Source organism: Bacillus rossius, chromosome 1 (assembly GCF_032445375.1).
Source record: "Bacillus rossius redtenbacheri isolate Brsri chromosome 1, Brsri_v3, whole genome shotgun sequence".
NCBI lineage: Eukaryota > Metazoa > Arthropoda > Insecta > Phasmatodea > Bacillidae > Bacillus > Bacillus rossius.
Genome location: NC_086330.1, coordinates 256,772,831 through 256,783,670, shown reverse-complemented (window position 1 = coordinate 256,783,670; position 10,840 = coordinate 256,772,831). Strand labels below are relative to the sequence as shown.

The window sequence follows — 10,840 nt, the reverse complement described above, 5'->3', positions numbered from 1 at the left end:
TGACCGTCTGAGCCACGGCCTAAACTCCCTCCAGACCCAATTCCTCGTGCACGGCATCGCCCGAAACCCCACCAAAACCTCCATCCTCTTCTCCCGATACCACCCAACCCGCGACCACCCACCCAGAATCCGCAATCACATCATCCCCTGTACCCCCACCACTCGCTACCTCGAAGTAAGCCTCGACTCCGACTTCACCTTCCTACCTCACCTAAACTCCATCCGAACAAAAACCCGCACTGTCATGAGGCAACTGGCACATGTCCTCTGTCCCACGTCAGGCACCTCACTCCCCAACCGCATCACAATCTACCACTCCCACATCATCTCACACCTCACCTATGCCTGCCCGACCTGGGCACACTCTTCCCTCTTCAAACTCTGCCCAATCACCCGCACATTCTTCCTCGACACGCGCCTCATCCTAGGTCTACCACGCGCCACCCTTCGTCAACACCACCTTGATCAAACCGGCTTCCCCCACTTCCACCACATCATCTCCCAAACCACACAAAATTGCATCCACAAATGCTCCACCAACCTCAACCCACTCATCCGACTTCTTGCAGAACACCCTCCCATAACCCCAAATCCCCGACGCCCTCTCTTCACCACTGCCCACCTCATCCTGGGCGACGCCGCCGACGAAGATGCAGCCGCCGATGTTGGAGGGGCCGGCGGATAACATCGATGGCCCGCACCTCTACAAGAAAGCACTGCGGGACAAAACATCAACACTGCCACCCACCCCCACATGTACCGCTGACCATGAGACCCAGCCACCAATCTTCAGACCAGACCCGAGCCAAACGGGCCTGGCCACACAACCACCTCATTACCATTATCACCACCAATGAAATCAACATTACCATGCACAAACAACCAGCCCCCAAGGACTCAAATGTTGGGAGGGGCCCAGTGTCGGGTATCATAATGTAAATATTTAATTGTTCTCTTGTAAATATGTATCATCTGTTTTCCTCCATGGATTGAATTGTAAGTCTTGCTAACTCAAATAAAGATGAGTGAATTTTTGATGGGGCGGACCCCTTGGGGGGGGGGGGGGGTTCCCCCATTAAAAAAAAAATATTTTAAAAAGTAGCATCTGTCGGCGAGTGCAGTAATAAGTTATGTTACAATTAACTAAATAATTATGTTGATTCATATAATTGATGATAGATATTTGATTACAATTTATTTATATGAAAACTTGTTCATAATTATATTTAAAATTTATAGCTAAATGCCAGTTTTTAAAATTAACTACAAGTCATATACACATGAACTGTTTCGTCGACTGTTTATAAAGTGAAGTGAAAAGTTAATGTGGTTTTCATTGCTTATTACAACAACAATTTCGACAATAAAGGTTAATTATTCATCCATTTTAAAAATCCGATAACTCGTATAATTTCAAGTATTTATTCTTTTATTATTAAAATAAAAATGATTCAAATTTATTTATAAAAGTATGCAATAATTTCATCAATGTTTTGTTATGACGTCACGTTAAACTATCGTCCGTAAACCGACTTTACAGACAACCAATTTGTTTTTTTTTTTTAGTTGTTTGGGTGTAGGCACCCCATGTCCATATTTTAAATTATTTTCAAACATTCAAAAGGGTTTTGAATATTGCAAATAAATAGCTTTCATACTTGTTCTCATCAGCTTAATATCTGATACGTCCTACATCGCAGGACCAGAATATTAAACTGATTTTAGGAACAGGGTGGAGTGCTAGGGGCATTCCCCACCTCCGCCGCGGGTTGGCCAGGTATTGCAGTACCACCGGGATCGGCCCACCACAAAATGTAATCATTTTTAAGTTAATATTTGCAGCTGTGTTGCTGAAACTTGTGCAGGTCGGTGCTGTGTCACCACTAATTGGCAGTGTGTTTGTATGTTCTATTATTTTCAATGTGTGTACATGTTTTAGCTTTTATAAACATGACGACAGTCGTCGTGCCCTCCTAGGCTAGAGGCCGTTCCTGCTTATCGCCGTGTACCTGAGGCGGCATGCCCCTGTCCCACCCCCCAGCCAGTGCAGTGCAGTGTTCACCGTAAGAATGCACCCGAGTGCGCTTTATAGTGTTCATGTTAAAGACCGCTCAAAGATGGACAACTATTGTATATGTGTATATATTGTGTTGTTAATAGTGTTATGTTTATAAGGGTTCTTGTGTAGCGATGTAGAGGCCGCACCTGGGCCGTGGCGAGCGCGCGGTCTCGTTCGTACCGACTTACCCTCCTCCACCTCTCCCCCCTCGCACGCGGCTGGGAGCGCGCGGGGCGAGAGCAGCTAGTCGCTGCTTGGCTGCCACGGAGTGCGGACCTGCGTCTCCGCGCTCCGCGAGTTTTCCACGTCCGCGACCACGTGCGGACTTGCGTTTTCGACCAGTATCGTTCGTAAGTCGTACGTAATTCATCGAACTACGTTTACGGTCGGGAGTTTTCGGTTCTTTAACGTTTTTATGGTACGACGGGAAGCGGGTGTTACCGTTACCACGGAACAGGTGTGGTTAGGGCAAAGGCGGATCAGCCGCAATAAAACAGCGTACGAACAATTAGCGAACTATACCTAATTTCAACCTGGTTTCCACCTTCTTCAATCATTACGAACCTTTTCTCCTCAATTTCCAGTCCCGGCCACGACAGGCCTGAACCCCTCCCTACTTACTGGATTAGCCGGGCAATTTACATTGATCCACATTCCTGACTTTATTCGGGGACCGGGAAGGGGCTGAAAGCCCTGGGGACGTCATATGGCGCCCAACTAGAGTGGCCACTAGTCATAATGAACAGGACGCGAGTCGCCGAACACGGACTTTTTTCCACGCGGCAACGGGAGTTGGTGCGCGCCACGGCAGCGCGACAGGAAGCAGCTGCGTCTGCGCGTCGTGGGAACGACGCGAACCAGAGACGGTGGCACGGCGGGATCCAGCTGCGCGCGATAACGTGGCGAGTCGAGCGTTGGTAATGTTACTGATCGGCGGGGAATACGAGCGCGACCGATAACCATGACGGGAAGACAAGTAATGCGTGTTACAGAGGATCTGATAACATTGGACACTATACAATATGCCGCGCGGGATACGATAACGAGCGACGGTGGAGAGACAGTGCGATACGATGCGCGGCGCTCGCTCTCGATTGATGTTGGCGAGACTGTGCGATTCGCTGCGCAGGACACAGCAACCAGTGACGTTGGCGAGGCAGTGACATACGCTGCGCGGGACTCATTCACCTGTGACATAGGCTTTAGAGTGAAAGACGTTGCGTGGGACACGGCGATGAGTGACGTTCGCGGGGCAGTGACATATGCTGTGCGGGGCACGCTCCTGGGTGACATTGGCAGTGCGGGGAAATGCATCGTATGGGACATGATAAAGAGTGATGTTGGCGAGGCAGTGACATATGCTGTGCAGGGCTCGCTCTCGAGTGACATTGGCGAGACAGTGCGATTCGCTGTGCAGGACACAGCAACCAGTGACATTGGCTAGGCAGTGACTTACGCTGCGCGGGACACATTCACCAGTGACAGAGGCGTTAGAGTAAAAGACGTTGCGCGGGACACAGCGATGAGTGATGTTCACGAGGCAGTGACATACACTGCACAGGACACGGCAACCAGTGACGTTGGCGAGACAGTACGATACGATGCGCGAGGCTCGCTCTTGAGTGACGTTCGCGAGGCAGTGTCATATGCTGCGCAGGACAGGATTACCAGTGACGTTGGCGAGGCAGTGACATAACTGCGCGGGACTCTTTCACCAGTGACATAGGCTTTAGAGTGAAAGACATTGTGCGGGACATGGCGATGAGTGACATACGCAGTGCGGGGCACGCTCACAAGTGACATTGGCAGCGCGGGGAAATGTGTCATGCAGGACACGATAAAGAGTGACGTTGGAGAGGCAGTGAAATGCGCTGCGCAGGGCATGTTCACCAGTGACAAAGGCGGTAGAGTGAAAGATTGTGTGGGACATGACGATGAGTGATGTTGGAGAGGCAGTGACATGCGCTGCGCGGGGCATGTTCACCAGTGACGTAGGTTTTAGAGTGAAAGACATTGCGCGGGACATGGCGATGAGTCACATTCGCGAGGCAGTGACATACGCAGTGCGGGGCACGCTCACGGGTGACATTGGCAGTGCGGGGAAATGCGTCGTGCGGGACACGATAAAGAGTGATGTTGGAGAGGCAGTGACATGTGCTGCATGGGGCATGTTCACCAGTGACAAAGGGGGTAGAGTGATAGACTTCGCAGTGCAGGACACTGTGATGAGTGATGTTGGCAAGGCAGTGACATACGCTACGTAGGGCACATTCATGAGTGACGGCAGTGCGGGGAAATGTGTCGAGCGGGACACGAAAAAGAGTGACATTGGCGAGGCAGTGACACACGCTGTGCAGAACACGGCGATGAATGATGTTCGTGGGGCAGTGCCATACGATGTGCGGGACATGTTTACGAGTGACAATGGCAATGCAGCAAGGCACGCAGTGCAGGGCACAATGAAGGACATCAGGGATGGCAAGGAGGACAGTGACATAGTAAACACGTAGAAGGGAGCGGGCGGCTCCACAGGACGCAATCACGTGGGGGCTTTGGCGGGGCACTGTCATGAGTGGCCGCGGAGACAGGGGGTTCGATGGTGAGGTGACAGTGATTCAGTACGTGAGTGCGCCACTCACTTTGCCGACATTTTCGGGTCACGACAATGAGAATCCACGGGGGTTTGTGCAGGAGTGCGAACATCTCCTGGAACTATACAAAGTGCGACCGGCCGAATGGACTTCGCGGGCAAGCGGACAGCTCCGTGAAGATGCAAGGGACTGGTGGTCCATGGCGGGAAGTTATAGCACAGGATGGCTACTTTGTACATCAGATTGAGGCCCGTTATGACAACGTCCAGGAGTGCGCGAGGTGCCAGAGGGTATTCTACTGCCGGCCACAAAGGACAGAGGACGGGGCGGAGTGCTTTGTTTTCGAGAAGCTGCGCCTTCACCGGTGGATGGCAGGAGGAAGGGACCCGCGCACGGCATTATCTACAGTCGTCGAGCTGATGCTACCGGAATTTCGGCCCTTCATGAGGGCGGCGGTCGGACGGAGTCCGGAAGAGTTTGTGGCCCTCGCCCACGAAATCGAACGGAATCTACTACAGTGGAGGGCAGAGCCAAGGACTGCACACGGGCTCCAGGACCAGCGGAGGACGAGTGGACCGACCTTAATGGAAGTACCAGACAGCGACCGAGCGGTGGCGAGATTCCGCGGCAACTCCGGCTACCAACAGGTGTCCGGTAAGGGATGAGCCCGCGTCCCTCCACAGCAGTCCCAGACGGGGGACGGCAGGACGGGTGAGGACAGCGACGAACGCCTGCCGTGTTGTCGTTTCTGTCCAGAGGCGTATCACTGGCACCGTATGTGTCCCATGAGGGGCGCGCTGGAGGAGGCGCGCGAATCAAACAAGTGGTCGGAGGGAAATGCGGAGCCGAGGGCGGTCAGACAGCTGGGTGCCGTGCCCCGGCCCATCAGCTACCAGCAGAACCAGCACCCGAACTAAGTCACCTACCACATCAGGCACAGGGGGCACAGACACGGCCGGCGGAATGGGACAGACCACCGTCAGCAGGGAGGTCCGATGTTGCCACTCCCGTGCTCTCGTCATCGGACCACCAGGGAATAGACCTAACACTCCGTCGGCCTGATGCCGGCGGAGACACCCACCAAGGAAACAACACGCTGGTGCTGGCACTGCCAACGGGGGCCCTCAGGGCCTCCCCGCAGCCGAGCGACTTGGAGCCTGGAGACGAAGGGGGCCAGACGCTGGTCTACTTGGGACGAGTCGGACCAGAGGAGCCAGAGCTGCTGCGGGTACCCATCCACGCCGACGGTCAGGCGCTGCTAGCTTTGGTGGACACGGCCGCCAGCCGTTCCTACGTGGCGGCTCGCCTGGTCAACGCGGAGGCGGTGGTACCACATTTGGAGCAGGTGTGGCTAGCCACCCGGGACGCCACCACAACAGCCAGGGGCACCATCCAGGTAATGCTGAACATTGTTGGGCATGTTAGTCGCATTGAGGCCTGGGTGGTCCCTGACCTGCAAGAAGAGCTGATCCTGGGGGCACCCTGGCTGCATGAGTTCGACGCTGCTGTGGAGGTGCGAGCCGGACGAATGCACTTCGGAACCGGGGGCGCTGGACGGTGTATGGCGTTCATAAAAGTCCCCCTAGCCGTCCTCAGTCGGTCACCCACCTGGAAGACCTCCGGCATAACGTCACGGAGGAACATGTCGACGCCATCAGCCGGTCCCTGGAATCCCAACCTCAAGTATTTGCGGCAGCAGACCGGTTAAGGCACACGACTATGACAGAGCACAGAATACCTATGGTGCCGCACCGCCCGCTTTTCGAGAGGGTGCTCGGGTTTGGGCCCTGGGAGCGCGAGGCAATTCAATCCCAGGTGGACGAGATGCTGCGCGACGGGCGTAATCGAGCCCAGCACCTCCCCATACAACTCGAGGGTGGTGTTGGCTACCAAAAAGGATGGAAGTTTACGTTTTTGTGTGAACTTCAAGGCGATTAACCGACTGACGATTCCCGCTCCCCCCCCCCCCCCCCCTGCTAATCAACATTACTGACGCCTTGGCCAGGCTGGGGGATGCCAAAATCTTTTCGACCTTTGACTTGAAGTCGGGCTACTGGCAGGTGCCAGTATGCCCGCCGACCATCCTAAGACGGCATTCACTGCGCCAGACGGACGGCGGTTTCAGTTCTGCGCCATGCCTTTCGAGCTTATAGATGCACTGGCCACTTTCAAGTCGATGATGGTGCGCGTCCTGGACGGGTACATCGGCGTCTTCGCCAGTGCCTATCTGGATGATGTCATCATATACTCTGGAACATGTGAGGACAGGGTGTCTACCAGAATCTCATAATTCATTTTAGTGACTTTTAGTGACTTTTAGTGACCGCTTTTCCCAAATTTTAGTGACCTTTTCGGAAACCATTCAAATACTTGAATAACATCAAAATAATCATATGTCTGCATCCTTGTAAGGTTATACAGTTTGCCAATAAAAAAAAGTTTAAGTGCAGAAATATCAGGCAAAAAGAATTAATTTAAGTTATATACTAGACAATTTTAAATTGAATCATTCTTAGCTTAATTTTTTTAGTGTTGATTACTCTCCACAGCCCATAAGTAAATTAAAAAAAAAACATTCTAGAGTACACGACACTTTAAAAACTTAATTATCTCAAAACAGATGTGTATATCAATATTTTGCTCAATTACACTACACATTTAAAACACTGCACACAACTTCGCTTTGCTGAGATGTACAAGTACTATCAGAGTACACTACTTTAGAAACCTTGGGTTTTCTGTAAGAATCCAGCATTCCCAATTTTTGGTTTGGTTTCTCCTTAACCTCTGAATGGAAAAAAAAAACTTACAAGTGGGTCCCACTGTTCCAACATATTTGATATGCATTTACCCAACGACAGCCAACATGTCGACACATTTTTAAGAATTTTTTTTTTACATCAGTGTCATGAAGTTTCTGAAATGTTTGTAACTTGTCCTTCCACTTAGCACGTTTTTCCAAATAAAAGTAAATATCTATCAATATTTCATCCATTTTGCATGGAAGGTCTGAAGCCGCCTTTTCTGCAGCCAAATTTATCAATGACAAGGACAGCCAATTACAAACGTATTGTGCATCTCTTTCCTGAAGTGAGTACTAACACCATTCTTCACCCCAACCATTACTGGAGAATTGTCAGTACTAATTGGTATGCAATTTTGGAGAGGAATGTTCCGTAATTTTAATGAATCCAATACAAGTTTGGTAATATTTACACCTGTCGAATCACCATTCAAAACAGAAATACACAACACAGAACTCTCAATTATATGTGTCTCTTTATTGTAGTACGTAACCACCACAGGATACAGTTTGGCATAGCTATCATTGCTATCATCAGTGGCCAACGAAAATACAGTACATTGCTGAAGTGTTAACACAAGTTTTTTCTTATTCTGATTTTGCTATTTCTGTCACAATGGCAGACATTTTTGTGCGAGCACAACCATATTTTTTGACGATTTCACTATCTAGGAACATTTTTTTTAAGAGTAAACCAGCATGATCAGCAGAAGCAATGGGAAAATGGTGTTCTAAAATAAAATGCGTGAACAAACACTCTGCCTTTGTCACACTATCTTCTTTCCGACTTGTGCCACAAAAAAAGTCTAATTTCTGATTTGATGCTATGCATTTAGCATTGTCGACATGTTTCTTCGTATGTATATGCTTCACAATGTCGCTCTTTCCGGCATGCGAGAAGGGGAAAATCACAACGACACAAAGAACAAAATGCAGCATGTTCACCTTTCCTCGATTGCAAAATGCACTGTAATTCGTCACTGAATGTCTGCTTGTACACAGCAAGATACTTCACTGTGGGCTTCCTTAGCGCCATTTCTATTAAATCCCTATTGCGGAGTAGGCCTACAACTAAACAACGCATACAAAATACTCATCACGCAACTGCTTCCACAAAATAATATTTTTATTAATACACCGTTGAATAAATTCGAAGACTATACTAAAATGCTACCACCTCTACACTTTGTCTGAGCACAGACACGAACAAAAGTGAATTTGTTCGGGCACGAACTAACAATTCACACATAGCCGGCTGACAAGCCGAAGCGAATTTGGGCACGAATGTAAACAGTGGTATCATAAACTCATTATTAATCCAGTCTGTCTTTATTTCAAACCAACACCACCAAAAACACAATTTATTATGTTGACAACACACGCCATCTTGTAAAACAAATGAAACCTTTTTCTGGTTGGCTAACAAACACCAATGACGAACGTGTACCAAAACAGCTCCCATAACTATTGTAAATAACTACGTTTCTTTCTTAGATGTACGCTTAACCAAGAGTTTTAGCAGACAATTGTGGGCATTTAGGCTATTAAAATAACCACACGTTATGGTACGAACCGTTGTTACTGAACTCTTGTACGGAATAATGGTACAAACATAATTTTATAAATGTATGGCATTAGAAACTTCGCGAGAAACAGAACCAAAAAACGGGAGATTTGAATGACAAATTGGAGGGCGGGAGAAAGGGTATAAAATAGGGAGTTTGGCAGGTATGAAAATGGCTGCAGATTTAAGGTGATTTTTAATACTTCTGAATTTTATCATTACTGTTTTTCACACGTTTTCTTTTTAAAATATGAATATTTAAACAAAATCTTAATGGTTAAAATATCATTGACTATAATTTATAGTGATGGGAACATATAGTTTGTACGATCAATACGGGAAAAACGATAATTTGAACATTGGTACAAGCGGACTCTTTTTTAACTTAGTTGTATAGTCATTTCACCAAGACCATAGCAAGTATACGATAACACGGACAATCGATACATGCGAGTTCGATAGATAAAGGTTAAACGTAGTTAACATTTCACAATACGGCTTTTTGCTTTCCATTCTCGTTTGTAAACACATTTTGACGGCGTTTTTAATTATTTCCGCGGGTTTATAAATAAAGAGTACAATATTATTAAAGCTTCCTAAACCGGAAAAAAATCTCTAGCATGTATTAAATAACTTACTGACATTTATGACTGCATGAAATATTTTTTCTCTCCCCGATTTTCGTGTCCACCCCTTTAATAACGTGGCTTTTATGACCACCTTCACGAAAACGTAACTTTTTCGTGACTTTCGGGATTTTCGTGACCGGTAGACACCCTGGAGGACCACGCGCACCACCTGGCACTGGTCCTAAAAAGACTGGCCAGAAACGGACTGACGTGCGCCCCAAATAAGTGTCACATCGGGGCTGAGGAGATCGTGTTCCTGGGTCACCTGGTGACGGAAGAGGGATGCCGTCCGCGTCCCGACCAGCTGGAACTCATCGAAGGGAAGCAGGCGCCAAAGACCAGAAAGCAGCTCCAAAAGCTTATGGGACTGCTGAATTGGCTGCGGTCTTTCGTGCCTGACTTCGCGACGATCACGGCCCCGATGACTGACCTGTTGTCGCCGAAGGCCAAGATCCGTTGGACGCCCGCCGCGGACGAGGCCCTGCGCTAGGTCAAAGACAAGTTCCGGAACTGACACACGCTGTCGCGACTGACGCCCGAACGCCCCATCTTTGTCCAGATGGATGCGAGTCAGGAGGGGATGGGTGCGGTCCTGTACCAGGTGGACGGCGACGGTGTTAGGCGTGTGATCGAGTACGCCAGTGCGAAGTTTGGCCCGACTGAGAGGAGGTATTACGTGAACAAGAAGGAGTGCCTGGAGGTGGTCTGGGCACTGCAGCACTACCGGCACCATCTGGAGGGCCGCTCGTTCATGTTGAGGACCGACAGTCAGTGCCTACGCTGGTTGGACTCCGCTCAGGGCCGGAAGTCCAAGTTCACTCGCTGGGCCATGCTGATCCAGGAGTTCTCGTTCTTGGTGGAACACGTCCCGGGACGGAAGAATCAGCTGGCCGACGAGCTGTCTAGGAATCCGGACCCTACGAGTATGTTCTGCAACGACCAGGGCTGGGAGGAGGTGCTTGCCCTGTTTCACGAGCCCATCGTCGAGAATCTGGGACCGCGGCTGTTCGAGTTTTACGTGCTGCCCGGCCCCGCTAACCCCGAACCAGACACACCGCCTGAGACATTAGCCGACCAGCTTTCGCGGGTGCGTGCGGAACAGCTCCATACGCAGACACCCAGTCCCGGCTGACCGAGTGCGGGCAGAGAGCGGTACCGGGCCACCAGAACCTCGATGGGGTGCTCCAGACCAGG

The 10,840-nt window shown here is 49.7% G+C and overlaps 1 pseudogene; it reads left to right on the top strand.

Annotated features, from left to right (window-relative positions):
• The first annotated feature begins 1,645 nt into the window (after nucleotides 1–1,645).
• Nucleotides 1,646–1,811, top strand: LOC134528650 (U2 spliceosomal RNA; annotated as a pseudogene).
• The last annotated feature ends 9,029 nt before the right edge of the window (nucleotides 1,812–10,840 follow it).